The following is a 16,888-nucleotide window of genomic DNA, read 5'->3' as shown; positions in this document are numbered from 1 at the left end:
TATTTATCTTTCCTAGCCTCTCTGGTGGAGGCAGGTATGGGAGAGAGACCCCCAGGGACCCCAGGGGGTCAGGCCAGCCAGCTGTTGGGGGCAGGCCACCTGTGACAGTGAGCTGAGCCGGTAATGACAAGAAGGCGCTGGGCATCTGAAGAGCCGGGGATGATGGACGTGGTGGAGGGGACCGTGTTGCTGAGGCCTGGAGACTATTCCTGAAGAGGGGTGCGTGCTGGGTCCTGGCAGACGGCGCTCACACAGCCAGGAAGGTCTGCTTCTGCGACCTTCGCAGGGACTGTCCGAGCTCCCGGTGGCTGCTGTTACCATTGTCCACAGCACACATGGTCAGGTGTCCGTGGCCTGAGATCGAGGTCTGATCCGGAGGCTCTCGGGAGGCTGTTCCCTGCCTCCTCCTCTCCCATCCGTGTGTCTGCCCCCCCCCCCCCCCCCCCGCCGCGTGTCTCTTACAGGGACAGAAGTTATGAGCCGTAGGGCGCTTCTGCATGACTGGAGGACATCTCATCTCAAGGACCTCCACTGAGTGTCCGCCAAGACCCTTTCCCCAAATGACATAACGTTCATGGTGACTCTACAGATGAGGGTGTGGGTACGTGTTTTGGGGGTCCGCTCTGACCCCCGACGGGCCACGAGAACAGGTGAAGGGATGCTTGCTTCTTCTCGATGGCAGACATGGCCTGCATGGGCTCTGCTCGCAGCCAGGCATCTTGTGACCCCTCAAGAGGTTATGCTGGACCCATGGTGTTGGGGACGCTGCGCTAGTGTTCGTGGCATATCTTCTGTTGGATCTTGTCTTTTTATGTCCAACCACAGGCTGTGGTTTTGAAACGGATTTATAAGCCATCTACGGAGCCCTGGCTGTGTGTGAGTTCTGTAGTGAACATCCCTGAACCCCGTGCTTGCGACTCGACGGGTGGCTTCTCAGCTCCTTGCCTTGGTCTGGGCTGTTCCACACGTGGAGTGCCGTTCCATGTTCTCACGAGCCGCCGCGCTGTCAGACTGGCCACCACGTGGGAGGGCTGCAGAGCCGGGCTCATGTGTGGGTTCACGTGCCCGGTGTCCTTCTGTCTGAGACCTAGCTTCCTTACCTGGGAGGGCAGGTGCTGGGGTCCACGGGGCTGCAGGCTACCCATGGGGAGATGACTAGGGAGGCAAGTCTCCTGTGGCTACTGCCCCTTCCCACTCAGAGCGTGGCTGGAGAGCCACGGGGCACTTCGGGCTGAGGACCAGGAGCTAGGGGTCCTCAGCACAGGGGACACGGCATCCAGGGCCCTCACCTCCTGCAGGTCCACAGTGTCATATGGACAAGGCCCCAGCGTGCTGAGCACGTGGTTCTTCCAGCAGGACCAGGACCCCGGTGAGCCGCTCGCTGGCCACCATGAACAGCCAGGATGCTTCTGTCGGTCGGGAGGTCCCAAGGGTCCTGGGGTTCCCTCCCAGGCTGGGCTGGGGCGATGACTGGCAGTCTGGTGCTTTTTGGCCACCACCCGTGGCTGCCCCCCTCCTACTTCCTGTTTGTCTCTCTGGACCTGCTCCTGCACCTGCTCTGGCCCCAGCGGGCAGCGGGCCGCCTGGCCGCCGCACAGTTGGGTGGCTAGGCTGGGGAGGCAGCCCCTCTCCATCCCTCCCTGCCCCTCCTTGTCTGCCCCCCCCACCCCCCGCATTGGATAAACAGTATGTATGCCAGGCCCTGTACCAGGCACGGGGACTTGTTGCCTCTTTCCCGCAGAGCCCAGACCAAACCCAAGTAGGCAGCCGTGAGACAGGGACGGACCGATGGGAAGTGGTCAGTGTTCTGGGACCGTCGACCAAGACTCTTCCTGCGGAAGTCGTCCTGCCTTTGTCTGTCTGTCTGTCTACGCACCCACCCACCTCCGTACCTCTCTGTAAGTAGGCTCCGTGCTGGCTGTGGGGCCCAACGTGAGGCTTGAACTCACGGACCGGAGGTCACGAAGTCCTGCCTTCGACAGTTACTTTGGAGAACATTGGGGTAAAGAAAGAGCTGCCTGGTCCCCAGGACTGCCGCATGGCCGGTGGGGGAGTGAGCGAGAGCCAGTTTGGACGCAGGGACAGGCAAAACCCAGGGGCAGACAAAGCCCTGTTTCACAACCTCTTGTCCCAATGGCCCTGCTTTCAAGCTCCTGTGAGGTCCTTCTTTCTGTGTTTTATAGCCTTTAGTGTGGACTTTGGAAGGAAGGGGACCTTTGGGGGGAACTTGCAGAAAAGCTGCAAGAACAGGTTCCATGGTCCCCGGTGGGGGCGGCTGCTGCTTGTGTGCCATCCCGAAGCCGTCCCGGGTCCCCGCCTCTGAGGGCCCCGCAGACAGCATGCCGCCTGGACAGCACCCTTCCCTGCTTCTTTCCCAAGAGCGAGAACGCCCCTCTCAAAACCACGGAAAGCCTGCCGGTCGAGCTCTGATACAGCACTGTGACTCAGTCCATCTAGGCAACATTCACATTGTTTACCTTGTCCCGTAAGACCCTTCGTAGCTGTCCCTTTTCCTTCTGTCCCCCAGCAGGACGCATCCCGGGTACCAAGTGGTACTAACTCGGGCTGCTCCCAATCCCCTGAATCTCCTGGGGGCGGGGTCTCAGCCTTTCTGTCTCTGGGCTCGCTTGACCGTCTTTGAGGGACACGGGCCGACAATGTCACAGTTGCCCCCGATGTGGGGTGTGTGGGGCACCCCCCATGACTGCGCTCAGATTCTGCGTTATGGCAGGAGGTGCCGGCTCCTGCGGGGGCCTGGGTGAGTGCTGACACCTACCACGGGGTTTGGGGGATGAGCACCGGGGTCAGTGGGCCGCAGGCCAGTCGCCGAGATCCTTCACTGTGAAGTGACCGCGGTCCTTTCTGTGGTTGGCAGGTGGTTTGTGGGGAGGGACTGTGAGACCAGGTCATGGGAAGTCCCTGTTTCTCTTGGGACGTGCCCCACGTTAGCGTCTGCGGCCGACTCTTACCCACAACGACACCTGCTTCTTACGACACTTACAATGTGGTGATTTTTTGTGATTCCTTTGACGGTTATTTGTTGGTTTTCCTCTGTAGGGAAACCTGGGGGACTCAGTTGGTTGCATGTCTGCCTTCAGCTCAGGTCGTGATCCCGGGGTCCTGGGATCGAGTCCTGCATCGGGCCCCCTGCTTAGTGGGGAGCCCGCTTCCCCCTCTCGCTCCCCCTGCTTGTGCTCCTTCTCCGTCAAATAAGTAAGTAAAATCTTAAACAAAAAAGGAAAAGCTTTCGTCTTTCTCCTCATTTATATATTTTTTATTTATTTATGTTAGTGTGGATTAATGGATCATAGCTTTGTTCCGAGCTTAGACTTATTATCATCATGTCCCTTAATGCACAGAGGAAAGGGCCCAGGGAGCTCCTCGCAGGCCCCTGCGCTCTGTGTGGCCCCGTTTCTGACCTCTGGTGTCATACGCTGCTCCCAGCTCGTAGCCCGCTGGGCACGTTCCCTACTCCGGCCCCAGAGTTAGCCCTCTTCTCCAAGGACAGTGGTTGCTTTTTTTTTGTAGATTTATTTACTTATTTGACAGAGATCACGAGTAGGCAGAGAGATAGGGGGAGAGAGGAGGAAGCAGGCTCCCCGCTGAGCAGAGAGCCCGATGTGGGGCTTAAACCCAGGACCCTGGGATCATGACCTGAGCCGAAGGCAGAGGCTTAACCCACTGAGCCACCCAAGCACTGCAGGACCGTGGTTTCTTTTATTGGAGAATGGTATTTAGCAACCAAGATCTGGGTGCTGGGTGTGGGCGTGGCCTCTGGGACGTCCCCGTTTCCGGCCACAGCAGACAGACCTGGGCCGAGAGTGTGCGTCCGGGGCCGCGGTGCTCCCATCTGGTGCTTCCATCTGCCTGCGCATCCCTGCCCTCCTGTCTGAAGCAAGGAGCTCACGGTGCTGCTTCCAAGCCCCGTGGCTGCTGGCCCGCAGCTGGATCCGTCCGCAGCAGGAACGCGGGCCTGTCCCTGCACTGAGCCTCCCCGGGGTGGAACCGGTGGCCTGGCTCCGCTGAGCTCGGGGCGACGGCGAGCTGCGGTCACGGCTCTCGCCTATAAATATTTAAGAGGTGGTTCAGGTTTCAGACAAAGCACATCGGTGGTAAAGATCAAGGTTTTTGACCTTTTGTCAATTTACTCAGTGAAATACGATCTTCCTGTCCATTTTTTCCCCAAATGTCATGGACTCCTTTTTTCCTAGTTGAAGTGGTCACATTTTCTCCAAACGCAGTACAGAGAAGATCTAAGAGTTTGGCACATACGAATGCAAACCAGAAAATTCCCTTTCCTGCCACAGAAGCCAGGCGCCGGCAGCGGCTCAGGGATCGTGGCTGTGGCATTTCAGAACCAGAGGACTCTGGCTGGCACCTGGGGCGGCCGCGGAAGGTGGTCGTGGGATCTGTGAGGGGGCCTGGGGGAGGGGACCCGAGCCCGTGCCGGGCGGCTCTCCCTGCGGCCAGGCTGGCCTCGCCGGGCCGCCGCGGCTCCTGGGGGGCCGGGAGTCGGTGTGGTCTTTCCGAGGGCTCCGGGGGGGGTGGCGCTGTGGGATGATGGGGAAATAAATCAAGCACCTTGCGTTTCGGCCTCACGTGGCCAAGCTCTCTGCTCCTAACTAGATCCGCGCTTGAAACGTGGCCGGGCTCCTGTCCAGCTGTTCCTCCTCTGAGTTTGAATATTCTCAGCACACGCATATTTAACGAGAGATAAAATATACACCGAAAGGGAAATTTAAAAAAGAAGCACGTTGGTGGCCCCTTCAGAGGAGCGTCAGCGACTGGAAATCGCAGACTGCGTGGAAGACCAAGCCACACAGCAGCCCAGCGAAGCCTCACCCTCTGCGGAGGGCCCCTTCTTCACTGTCCCCGGGGCAGGTGCAGTCCTTGTGGGGGATTTTGTTAAGGCCTCAGGCCTGGTTTGGGTGGGGTGCCTGCAGGGCTTGTCACACTCCCTGGCCCCAGATGGTCTCTAATAGGGAAAGACTCAGTTGGGGGCCGTTCCCAGGTGTTGTGTGGCCACATCATACCGGTGGCCTGTCCTCCACTTTGCTCGAGCAGTGCCTTCTTTTGATTTTGTCTTTCTGAGCTCCCGGGTCTCCTTGGGCAGCTGGCGTGGCGCACCCCTTCCCACCCACACCCAGTTGCACGGAAAAGCACAAGGATCCCTTCCAAAACGCAGCACTGAGCCCTGGATGGGGGCTCGGGCTAGTCTCCATTCTCAGACCAGCCCCGCTCCGCCCAAGCCTTCCCAGCCCACGCTGAGCACCTTCTTGTGACATTTACAGAGCAGGTGGGTTTTTGTTTTTGTCCTTTTTAAACAAGACTGTATGAATTTTGGTTCAGGAAAACGCTGCTTGCAATCTCTTCCCATTTATTCGTGGCATTTTCCTTTCAAGGCATAGGTCTAAATGAGAAATTATAGGGTTGGTTGCTTCTTTGGAAAGGAGCTCTCTCTCTCCCCTGCCCCCTCTGCCCCTCTGCCTCTCTGCCCGCCCCCCGCCCCCCAGAAAGCCATGATGGGTTAGGAAAACCGGTGCTTCCTTAGCCCCAGGCTGGAGAAAAGGGGTCTTCACGCAATGGGGCCAGCTCTGGGCTTTTCTGGACAAAGAGGACACCAGCGTTTGTGTTAGAGTGAGGCTTCCTTTCGGACTTTGCATGCCAAGACTGGTGTGGGGGGGCATGCTAGGGGTGCACGGGCTCATGGGTGCAGGCGGGAGGCCCGTACCCGGGTGGGCCTGTGTGGGAGGTGAGCCCACTAATAAGGGAGGTGAGGCGCTCTGACTCTCACAGTTACCAGAGGGCTGTGCCCAGGAGGCAAGGCCCTGATGCAGCGTTCAAAGCAGTTCTGGGCGGAGGCCAGACAGGGAGCGGGCCGTGACTGCTGCAGAAGGCTCTCGCGTGCCCGGGGCTCAGAGCGGGGGTGAGAATGCAATCGCACCTGTTGGGGCAGCGGGCGTGAGATGGCCACCCTGAGAGCACAGTGCCCCCAGGCCACCTTGCCAGGAAATACCTCTTGCTTTTGGTTCCAAAGGAGCAGACAGAGTCTTCAGGGTTTCCGCGAGCCGGCGATCACACTGTCTCGGGTCTGCCCACACGTGCTGGCGCGTCTCCGCGCTTCTTCTCCGGTCCCTGCCTCTGTGCCGCCACCTCTCCCCACAGAGCTCCAGGGTCTCACCTGACTGGGGGTTTTCCTGCGCCCGTGGGCAGAAGCGGCACCTACTCCCACAATCCTCTCTCCCTTTTGGGGAGGCGGCTGGGCCTCAGACCTCCCTGTCGAGGTGGTTGTCTCCGTTGTCCTGAGAAGCCCAGATCTGGGCGGGCTGTGCGGGGAGGGAGGGGTGGGTGTGCCTTGGGGCGTGGGTGATGGGGACACTGAGGCTTGCAGGGTCCTGGGGAATGGGGAGCCACTGACGGCAGGGGCCTGAGCCTCTGGGTTGAGGGGAGTCAGCCACCAACTGGGACCACCTGCTCTGATGGGTTGTGTGAGAAATAAATGTACGTTGTGTCGAACCGCACACTCAGTGCCTGACCCGGCCCAGAAGCTGGTGGGTTGCTGACGGACACACGTCACAGGATTCCGTCTTCTGGTACTTCCTTGTCCCTCAGCTCCCACCCCAACACCTCCAACTTGCTGCCATTGTATGGGCGGGAACCCAGGAGGCCCGTGAATGGGGCTTCCAAGGGCTTGTCCCCCCAGAGCCATGGGGCCCACATGGCTGGGACAGCAACACAAAACTTGGTGCATAGGGTCCCCAGTGTTCCGCTGTTTTTGTGGCAAAAGTTACCATGCATGTTTTATGTCTTTTCATAATTACAGTAATTTCAGGTTGTTTTTACTGGATTCGTGGGGTAACATACTCATTGTAGACATTTTTTTTTGAAGTGTAGGAAATAATTCAGAAAAAGTTTAAGTCACCCGTGTCAACATCCCACCGAATTCATGGCGGTACACTAGATGCTTGCTGCTTGGCTCTGACTTTGCTGAGGATTTGGGAAATGTCCTCTGAGGGCTGAGCGCATTCTGAGGGATACCGGGGAGTGCCTGTTTTCTTGTAAATGACGACTGTGGTATTTTGCTGAAAGATGCGCCGATTCCGTTGTAACCCTTCTTGTCTTTTCAGGATCAACTTATGGAAGTGGGTTTCTGCGTCGTTGTTTAGGTGCTTGTGACAAACGGGGTTGGGCGGCCCCACACAGAGCCACACCATTCTCCTGTTGGCAGGGGGCACAGCCCCTTCTCTTGAGAGCCTCGGGGACACTTGTTTCACTTCTTATTTATTATAGAAAAGTCTGCAGATGAAGCTGCATCATGATTAAGGAGACACTGGTGATGCGTGAGCTCCGTGACACCCCATGCTGGGACGTGGGCACGGCCTTCGGTCCGGAGTACCGGGCACAAAGTGTATCTGTGAGCTTTGACTCGTGCCAGAAAGCCATGGGGACAGAAAGTCATTAGGAGCAGCCCGAGTACAAATGAGTCCCCTCTACGGGGTAGACGTGCTTCTGTGTTCACAGGTCCAGTGCTTGGATGGAGCGTGAAGGTCCTGGACTGGAGGTTCTGGGTTTTGTTTGTTTTTCTTGAAAAGCTTGGGAGCACAAGCAGAGCTATTGAGTGATTGACTCATTAGAGAGGGCTTTAGTGAGTCCATTCAGTGAGGCCAGGGAGGCCCAAAATGTAAAGCCTTGGTTCGGGATTTCTATTGGTTGGGAATCTTTCCTTTAAGAGAAAAATGCAAAATGGTTTAAGCATTAAGAGGGAGTGGATGGAGTCAGGTTAACTTGACGGCCCAGATAAAGACAGCATCAGGTGTGGCTTGACCTAGGGACTCCATGTCATGAACCAGGGCTTGGTTTCTTTTCAATCTCGTTTGCGCTGCTGTGGAGTTAAAGCCGGCCTCCCTTGTAGCACCAAGTGGCTTCTTGTTCCCTTAATTCCTATAGGAAAGACCGTGACTTTCCCCAGTGTTAGAGGCCGCTCTGGATTGGCGTGGGTCTCAGGCTGATCTCGTTGCTTGGGTCTGGGGCATGGAGCGTGTTGACTGGTTTCTAAGCCCACCTGGGTTGCTGTAACGGAATCCCACGGATGGAGACTTACGGGACAGCACACGTTTGTGCATCATAGTCCGGGGTCTGGAAGCCGAGGTGGGCGTTGGGCTGGGCAGGTTCTGGTGAGACCCTTTCCTGGGTTGCCGCCAGCCAGTCTCCCACTGTGTCTTCATGCTGTGGGAGGACCAGGGAGCTGTCTGGGGCTTCTTCTATAAAAGCACAAATCCCATTCATGAACACCTCACCTCGTGTCCATCACCTCCCAAAGGCCTTGGCTCCTGACTGGGCCACGCCGGGGCTTAGGATTTTGGAGGGACGTGGAAAACTGGGTCCACAGCGCCGAGCAGTGCTGGAGGGGAGGGAGCAGTGAGCTCGGGGCAGAGCTGGTGACCGTGACCTGCATGCTGTGGGATGGCTAACTCTTATGTATTTTCTTGTCTGCGAAAGAGAAGTGGGTTTAGGAGGGCGGTGCTTGCTGCTGAGCTAGCTGGCATGTGGTCCTGGCCTAATTCCATGGGGTAAATACCCCCATCAGGGCGGATCTCAGGCGCTCTCCGGTCCAGCAGTGGCTCTTGGCCGTCCCGCAGGTTTCACAGCCGAGGAGGGGCAGGTGGGCTGTGTCCTTCCCATGAGCCCTGGGTGCCACATGCCCTGGCTGGGTGTGGATGCTGGTGTGGCGCCGGGCACGGATTAGTCTGCCCCTGGTGTCCGGGCTCTTGGGAATAACGACTGTTCATCTTCCTACCCGGGTACTTGGGATTCTTCATACGGGTTCACCGTCCTGGACTGGATAACGAGAGAGGCCCCTGGCGGCGTCTGGGTCACTCCGCAGCTGTGGGTTAAATGGAGCCTGCGTCTCCGGGGCGGGTCTTACTGCTCTCTTAACCAAGCTTACGCGTCTGCCCTGATGGATTAAAGGCTGACAGCTGGGAAAGCTGATTTAGCCCACGGCACTGGAGGGACAGGACACCTTCTTACCACCTTCCTGGGCTCTTCAAGGATTTGCTGGAGCAAGTCAGAGACCTCTCTGCCTCTCCACATCCTTCCCTCTGTCTCAAAGGAGGAGGTGACTAGTTTCTCTGGCAGTGAGAGGTGGGCCTCCAGTGAGACATCCTGCCCCAGGGCCTTTGCATGTCTATGTCCTCTACCGAGAACTCTTTCTCGGGCGCTCTGTATCTCCCTATCTCGGCATGCCAGCCGCTCCTCAAACTCCAGTCTTTCCTCAGGGGACACCTCCTTCAAGAGGCCTGCCCTGCCCACCTCACCCCTTCCTGCCCCCCTTCTCACTCTGCTTTCCTCCCAGCACAGGTGCGAGCGGACACGGTCCTGTTTGTTTGAATATTGTCGTCTCCATCGCCCCCGCTGGAGTGTGGGACAGGGTTTTTGGAGCAGGGCCGTGTCTCTTTCTCTCCTTTGTTCCTGACGTGTGTTCCGTCAGTTTGGGGATGAGGGCACAACAGACGTCCGCTTCCAGGATGGGTGACCCGGGCAGTCCCTCCTTCCTTCCACACTGAAGGGATCTGGTTTCTTGTCTGTGAGAAAATTTCAGTAGAAACCTGCTGCTTTCCTCTCAGTTGATGATGGGCCCCTGGGCTTTCTCATTCTGCACTTGGTGCGGATACTGCGACCATTCCCACGGGGCTCCATGTCCAGCCAGCTTCGTGGACACGATGGAGGGAGCGTGGTGGCCCGTGCGGCTGCCGCCGGGGTGAGTATGAGCGCTGTGAAGCCCTCAGCCAGCATGTGTCCTTGTGCTCAGGTGGGCGCTTTGCCCTATTCTCCAAACGGCAGGTGGCCATTTCGGGGAAAGCTGCATCTTAGGGACTGCGGGCCAGCCTGTGTGTCAGGCCCCCGCGGAGGGCAGCTGTTGGAGGCGGAGAGTCATAGGGGTTTGGAGAATTGGGGATTTCAGGGTCGGTCTAGCCTAAGACTCGCACTCAGAAGCAAGAGTCCGGGTGTGGATTTGTGCAATCCAGGGCCGGACGCCGAAGAGGGCTGCTGGCTTTTAGCCAGCCCCTCCCTCCTGTGGGAGGCAGTGTGGCGTCCTGGGGAGTCCCAGCACCTGAACTCAGCCCAGGGAGGCCACCGGGCTCAGCTCCCATCATGCAGCCTGGCCCTGCAGTCTCTAGCGAGGAACTCGGTCCTCTAGTCCAAGGCGTGGCTGTGGTGCTAGGCCTTGATTCCTAAGTTGTCGCCGTCGGGATTAACGTGCTAATTCAGGGGAACATGTTGAACAGTGCCTGGCACTGAGAAGAGGTACATCGATGTGTTACTGTTGGTTGTGAAAGAAGTTGAATGCTTCGTCCCGGGACATCTGACTTCCAGGACAGACTACAGAGCTCCGGGCAGAGCGGGGGCCTCCCTGAGGTTCGGGGTGGCCTGGGGCATCCTGGAGAGTACCACCTTCTCTCTTTCAATCGGTCTTTATTTCTAATTTATCTAAAGCATTTGTGTGTGGGAATGGTAAGAACTCGGACTAGGGAGGGGCGCCTGGGCGGCTCATTTGGTTGAACATCTGCCTTCAGCTTGGATCATGATCTCAGGGTCCTGGGATCGAGCCCCGCAGCGGAGCCTGCTTCTTCTCTCCCTTTGCCGCTCCCCCTGCCTGTTCTCTTTCTCTCTGTCAAATAAATACATAAAATCTTGGAAACAAACAAACCAACAAAAGAACACCGAACTTGGGGTCTACTATCTGAGCAAAATTTCAAGTGCAGGATATGGTCCTGCTCACCAGGGCACGGCATGGTGCCGCAGACCCCTGAGCTCACTCGTCCTGCACCCCCGATGTGGAACAGAATCCACAAATAAAGCCACGTGCAGGCAGCTGGCTGGTCTGTGACCAGGGGACCAAGGCCGCATGCAGGGGGAAGGACGGCCGTGCCACAAATGTGGGGAAAACCGGATCCCACGTTCACAGGAACGCAGCCGGGTCCCTAACAGACAGCAGGCACCAACTCTTTACAGCAAGGCCGGGAGGTGGAGGTGCCCTTGGAGAAGACGGGGACAGTGAATACAGTAGCCTGTATGGCCATGTCTTTGGTGTCCTTGTACCAAAGCCAGGATGGTCCTGGCCCCGAGGCAGGGGTTGTGGAGGCCAGTGAGTAGACACGGCATTGACTCTGGACTCTACTCTGTTCAAGAGGCTTGTTGTGAGGACAGGAACAGAGAAGCAAGTGCGGCCAGCCAAGGCTTGGCCTGATAGGAGCAGACCCGAGTCACCGGCAGCCCCACCGAGCAACCCCGCCCTGGGGACCACATAGCCATTGCATGAGGGCGTGGCCTCACGTGGCTCATTTCCGGTGCTTTCCCAGCGGGGTCACCCACTTTTTCCCCAAGACTCCAGGACCAGCAGAGACCAGTGTGCTTTCCTGCTTTATGCTCCAGTTAATTCCAGGCCCTCGGGAGCACCTCCCAGCCCACGAGGCTGAGGAAGGGAGAGAACGGGGTGTGACAATGATGACGCAGGGGCAGGCGCGCGGCCGGAGCCGGAGTCCACACGCGGAGGGGCATGAGGACGGGCTGCACGTCGAGTAAGCCATCCGTCAGGAGGAATCCTTCGCCAGCCCCCGGGAGGCCTGTCCCCGAGGCGCCGGTCCGGTGGTGTGATCTGGCCAACTACCTAGCTTTCTGTCTCGGAGCCGGCGAACAACAGAATGCTGATGAGGACCGTCGGATGCTCCTGCCATCTCGTGAGGATGGTGTGGCTTATGTGGCTCGAAACAGACTGTTAGGGACGAGCAGCCGTCGGAGAAAACAGTGGGCCTTTCCACGATTGCAGAAACGGTCTCAAACCTGGGGAAGGCTGCCATGGTCGCTTCATTTGGCTTCACACGGGCGTCTCCCGTCTCTGCTTCCCGTCGCTCCTGGTGGTTGGCTAGTATGGAAGCTTTCAAGGTTGTGTTTCTAAAGGCCCGTGTTAGGTATTTCTTGCATATCAGAACAGAAATTTTTCCCCCTTTGGGAACACCAGCAGTGGGGAGTAGTACCCCTTTTCTGTCTCTGCTGACCTATGGCGTCCGGGGCTGCTCATGACCGGGCCATGGGGACGCCCAAGTCCGGACTCGTCCACCCTCCGTGTCTTCCCGTGTCCCGTGCGCAGGCACCTGCTGCACGATCTTCTGTCGGTTCAAGCAGATGCTCTAGGTAACGCGCTGAGAACGGGCTCGGAACAGAGTATATGCTCGATTGAGAGCTGCTGGTTTGAACGGTAATGATGGAGAAAACCGATTTCCTGAAACCATTTTAGTTCAGAAAGGAACGCTGTACTTGACCTTCATTTTGGAAATGAGAACATAAGGCTGAGGGTAGGCTTCACTGTGCTGGAGGCCTCCACGTGTGGTCGTCCAGGGGCCTTTGGCGAGAGCAAAATCAATTTTCACGGGAGATGGTTATGCCGATGGAATTGCTCCTGTGTGGCAAACAGGTTTAATTAAACACGGGGCATCGCTCCTGGGCCCTGAGCACAGGTTCACGGTGTCCCTGGGGCTTGCCCTGCTCTCGTGCTCCTTTTCCTTTGAGTAATGGTGAGGTTTTCCCAACAGTGTGTTCCTTCCCCCTTGTCCCCTTGTCCCTCGTGGCTGAGATGGTTAGAATTGGTGAGAAATTGAGAGAAACCCCACAGGAGAGTCGACAGCCCATGGGCCCCTGGTGCCGTCTAGAGAAACGGCGTGTGGCTCAAGGTGGGGTTCACCATTCGGACCAACAAGGACCGAGGCCACAGCGAGCCGGGTCATGTGCACCTGGAGCGGAGATGCCGGGCGCCGAGGCCCCCTTGCAACATGGCTCATTTGTGGACCCATCCAAGTGTCTCTGGCTCTCAAGAATTATTTTATTGACTTGTGTCTCTGGAGAATGTGGCAGCCTGGCTACTTTTCCTGGGGGAGGTTTTTTATCTCAGCTTTCAATTTTCACTTGTTAATGTTCTGACTGTCATTCAGGGCCAAGCGGAAACACAAGGAAATGAAATCTTTTATTGCACCACCAGTTACAAAGGCCTGTCTGAGAGCCAGGCGCCAGCCACTCCGAGGGCCATGGGTGTAGTGGTGAGCACAGATGTCCCAGACTCTTGTCCCCAGACAGTGCATGTCCCACCCGGCATGTCTGGCTGAGACCCACGGGGTATAGAGGAGGAAGTCCACGGACCCTGGCTGGTGTACATGCTTGTTGTCTACACGAGAACAGCAGCTGAGGTGCTGGGGTGCTTTTTGGGGTCAGTTTTTTTTGAAGAAAAAAGTATTTAAAAAGTATTTTTTAAAAAATATTTATTTGACAGAGAGAAACAGCAAGAGAGGGCACACAAGCAAGCAGTGTAGGAGAGGGAGAAGCAGGCTTCACGCTGAGCAGGGAGCCTGATGCGGGGCTCGATCCCACGACCCTGAGATCGTGACCTGAGCTGAAGGCAGAGGCTTAACCCACTGAACCACCAAGATGCCCCTTTTGGGGTCAGTTTTGAAAAAAAATTAATAAATGTTTTTAAAAAGATGAGTTTTCATGGGGCACCTAGGTGGCTCAGTGGGTTAAAGCCTCTGCTTTCAGCTCAGGTCACGATCTCAGGGTCCTGGGATCGAGCCCCGCATCGGGCTCTCTGCTCAACAGGGAGCCTGCTTCCTCCTCTCTCTCTGCCTGCCTCTCTGCCTACTTCTGATCTCTGTCTGTCAAATAAATAAATCAAATCTTAAAAAAAAAAAAAAGATGAGTTTAGGGTTAACAGGTTGATCAGAACGTGAGGCTCCTGTGTACCCCCTGTCCCTCCAGCCCAGAATCTCCCACGGCTAGAATGTGGGGGTGCATTTGCTACAAGGGATGAGCCAATATTGATACATCGTTACTAACTAGAGGCCATGGTTTACCTTAGGGCTCATTCTGTATTGTCTGTCCTGTGGTTTCAGCCGAATGTATGATGACACGGGCCCTCCATCATGGGATCAACAGCGTGAGCCTCACTGCCCCCACATCCTCCGTGTTTGTCCCTTGCCCCCTCACTCCCTGGCAGATAATTATCTTTTACTGTTTCCGTAGTTGCGCCTTCTCCAGAACATCCTGGAGTTGGAATCGTACAGCATTCCGTCCCTTCACGTTGGCTTCTTTCATTTAGTGATGTGCATTTAGGGTTTCATGGCTTGACAGCTCCTTGCCCCTTGATGCCGAGTAACATTCCACTGTCTGTCCCCCTGCTGGAGGATACCTTGCTTGCTTGTGAGGGTTCTTTCCAGCAGATCCCAACCAGTGGACTGTTGCGAAGTGGGCAGCTTTAATATGTATCCATGTGGAGAGACCCTGGAGAAATCAGGAGGGTGACATTGAGATGTCCGTGCTTTTGGACACGAAGTAAAAAACTCACAGGTTTATCTCCCACTCACACTCTGTGTCGTGGGGCCCCAGCTGGTGCTCTGCTCACACCATCCTCACTCTGGGGCCCAGACTGGTGAAGCCAGAAAAAGAAAACAGGACAGCAGTTGTCATGGTAGAAATAAGATGTCCACAGCACACGTCCACTGGAGTTCGGCACTGACACGTTCTGCGGAACAAATCTTCATGTTCTGCCCACCCTGTTCCCTTCCTGTCATCAGGTCTGGTGTAGACATCACCCCAAGAGAAGGCTGTGCCCAGTTGTCCAGATCAAGCACACGGCGTCCACCCAAATGCCCCCTGCCTTCCAATGCTTACTGTCGGTGCCCCGTTAGAAAGTGCGTTCTCCGAGAGCAGGGCTCCCATCACCCCGTCTTATGGCCCGCTGCACCCCTAGACACAGAGTAAAATGCTCCATAAACTTTTGTTGACTCAAAGGATGAATTCATCAAATAGCATGTTACACCGGAGAAGCCATAATATTACATAAATAATTAATGTAATTAATTATTATATTAGTGAATTCAAGAAGCCAACCCAGTAAAGTGAAGGTAGTCTAATATAAGCCCAACTCTGGGATTATGTCATCAGAGTAACAGGATAATGGGAGCTTTGGGGCACATATAAGGAACCCTGAAATTAATGAAGATGGGGTATTTGTCAAAGTATTCTCAGCAACTGTTTGCTGGGAGAAAATATTTCTAACACTTGATCAGGCCACGGATGTTGGAGGGCTGTTTGTTATCACAGTGTAGCCTAGCCCATCCTGACTGATGCATATTCCAAGGCCCGTTGATGTTGAAGGCTTTATTCATTTGCTATTTCTGCAGATTTCTGAGTAGCTGCTTCACCTTGACACTGTGCAGGGTGCTTAGAACTCAACACAGAATGTAAGAGGCAGGGTCCCCATCCCCTGGGAGCTGGTGGTCTGCTGGGGGGACTGTGGTAAGTTGAGGCACTGGCCTGCCTGATTTGTGGTTCCTTGCTGCTAGTTGAGGTTTCTGGACACCTAGGTGGTTGGGCCTCTTCCCAACTTGGTTCTTCTTAGCTGTATGCATGGGGCCATTCTTTGATGCTGTGACTTCTAATGCCATGGTTTCTGGCTGCTGGAGGCCTCACTGTTATTGTGATGCATGTAAAACCCCAAACCACAGGAAACTCTGGGGCTGGCCGGACGCCTTCCTCTGACTTCATTGTCCTTTAATTTTTCTTACATTTCTACCTTCTGTCTCTCCAAAGAGACATACTTCTGTCAAGGGAGCAGGAAGCTTAATCTGGAATCCCTGCTTTTTCTCCCGGGGATACGACCCCACAGCTGATTCCCTCTCTGTCATGCCTCTCCCAAGGATTCTTTGGAGGGGAGAGACTCACACGTGGAGGCAAAGACGGTTGTGTCCTATAACACTACCCATTGTCAAGACACAACTTTTACCAGTGGCTCAGAAAGCCATGCTCTTTCCATCGGCGTGACTCATTATGACAGATATGCCTTGTGCTGAACAGTTCCCCTTTGGAGATTGAATTACCGTCCTATTCAGCTGACACAAAGCAGTTCCCAGCCGGCTCGGGCAGCCCATGAATAAGTAAACAGTCTACCAGCTTGATGCCGAGCGCAAGGCTTGGAGACGCAGCGGGACTGGCATACGGGTGCGGGGGTGGGGGGCAGGAAGCCGTCTAGGTGGCCCAGCTACTGCGCCCTCCGCGCTAGCGGGTCGATCCCCGGCATCGTGTAAGTACCACCCCGGGGTGTGGGGAAGAGTCTGACAGGTTCACGAGATGGGGCTCAGACACCAAAGCAGAAAGCCAGCCTCCTGGAGGCCCCAGCTAGAGACGGGGTGCCCTCATGGATTGAAAGACGGACGGGGTGGGTATTTGGAAACCTCACAGTTTGCCATAAGCTCTGGTCCTAATGCTGCTGGGTCTTAACTGTAGTTTCGATGACTGTGATGTTTCATTCGGAACCTGTCCCCAGGCCAGTTTCAGGCTAGGAGGGATCCTCCTCCCCAAGGCTCTGTCCCTGCTCAGCGCAGAAGACAGAGGAGTCTCACTCGTCGCGAGGCTGGGTGTCCCATGGCGTGTCCTCGCAATGTCACTCCTGAGGGAGATCTGTTCCCCTCAAAACTGGGTCCGCTTCCGCTTGGCTAGCCATCCCATAATGGGCATTAAAAGCAGGACATTTTCAAAGTTACGATGTGTCCAGCGGAAATTTTCACTCCGGCTTTGTATTTGAATCTGGGGAAGCGTCTTCCACTTCGCCCAGGCCAGCTAATGAGACAAGGTTTAGCATCGCAAAGCCTTTAGATAATGAGTGTAATTAGCTAATGAACATAATTGCGGCATTTTCAGTCTGTAGACATCAGATTTTTGTTGAAACGATAAATGTGAAAATGTCAGCAGGCTCACGCTGGTTGTAAGGCCGGTGGATTCCTTTTTATCTTTTCTGTGTAGGGAGACCCTTGGAGTAAGTAGTTGGTTGAAGTGAACTGAG

Source organism: Mustela erminea, chromosome 13 (assembly GCF_009829155.1).
Source record: "Mustela erminea isolate mMusErm1 chromosome 13, mMusErm1.Pri, whole genome shotgun sequence".
Taxonomy (NCBI): Eukaryota; Metazoa; Chordata; class Mammalia; order Carnivora; family Mustelidae; genus Mustela; species Mustela erminea.
The sequence above is the reverse complement of the archived record's forward strand: the minus strand, read 5'-3'. Positions refer to the sequence as shown.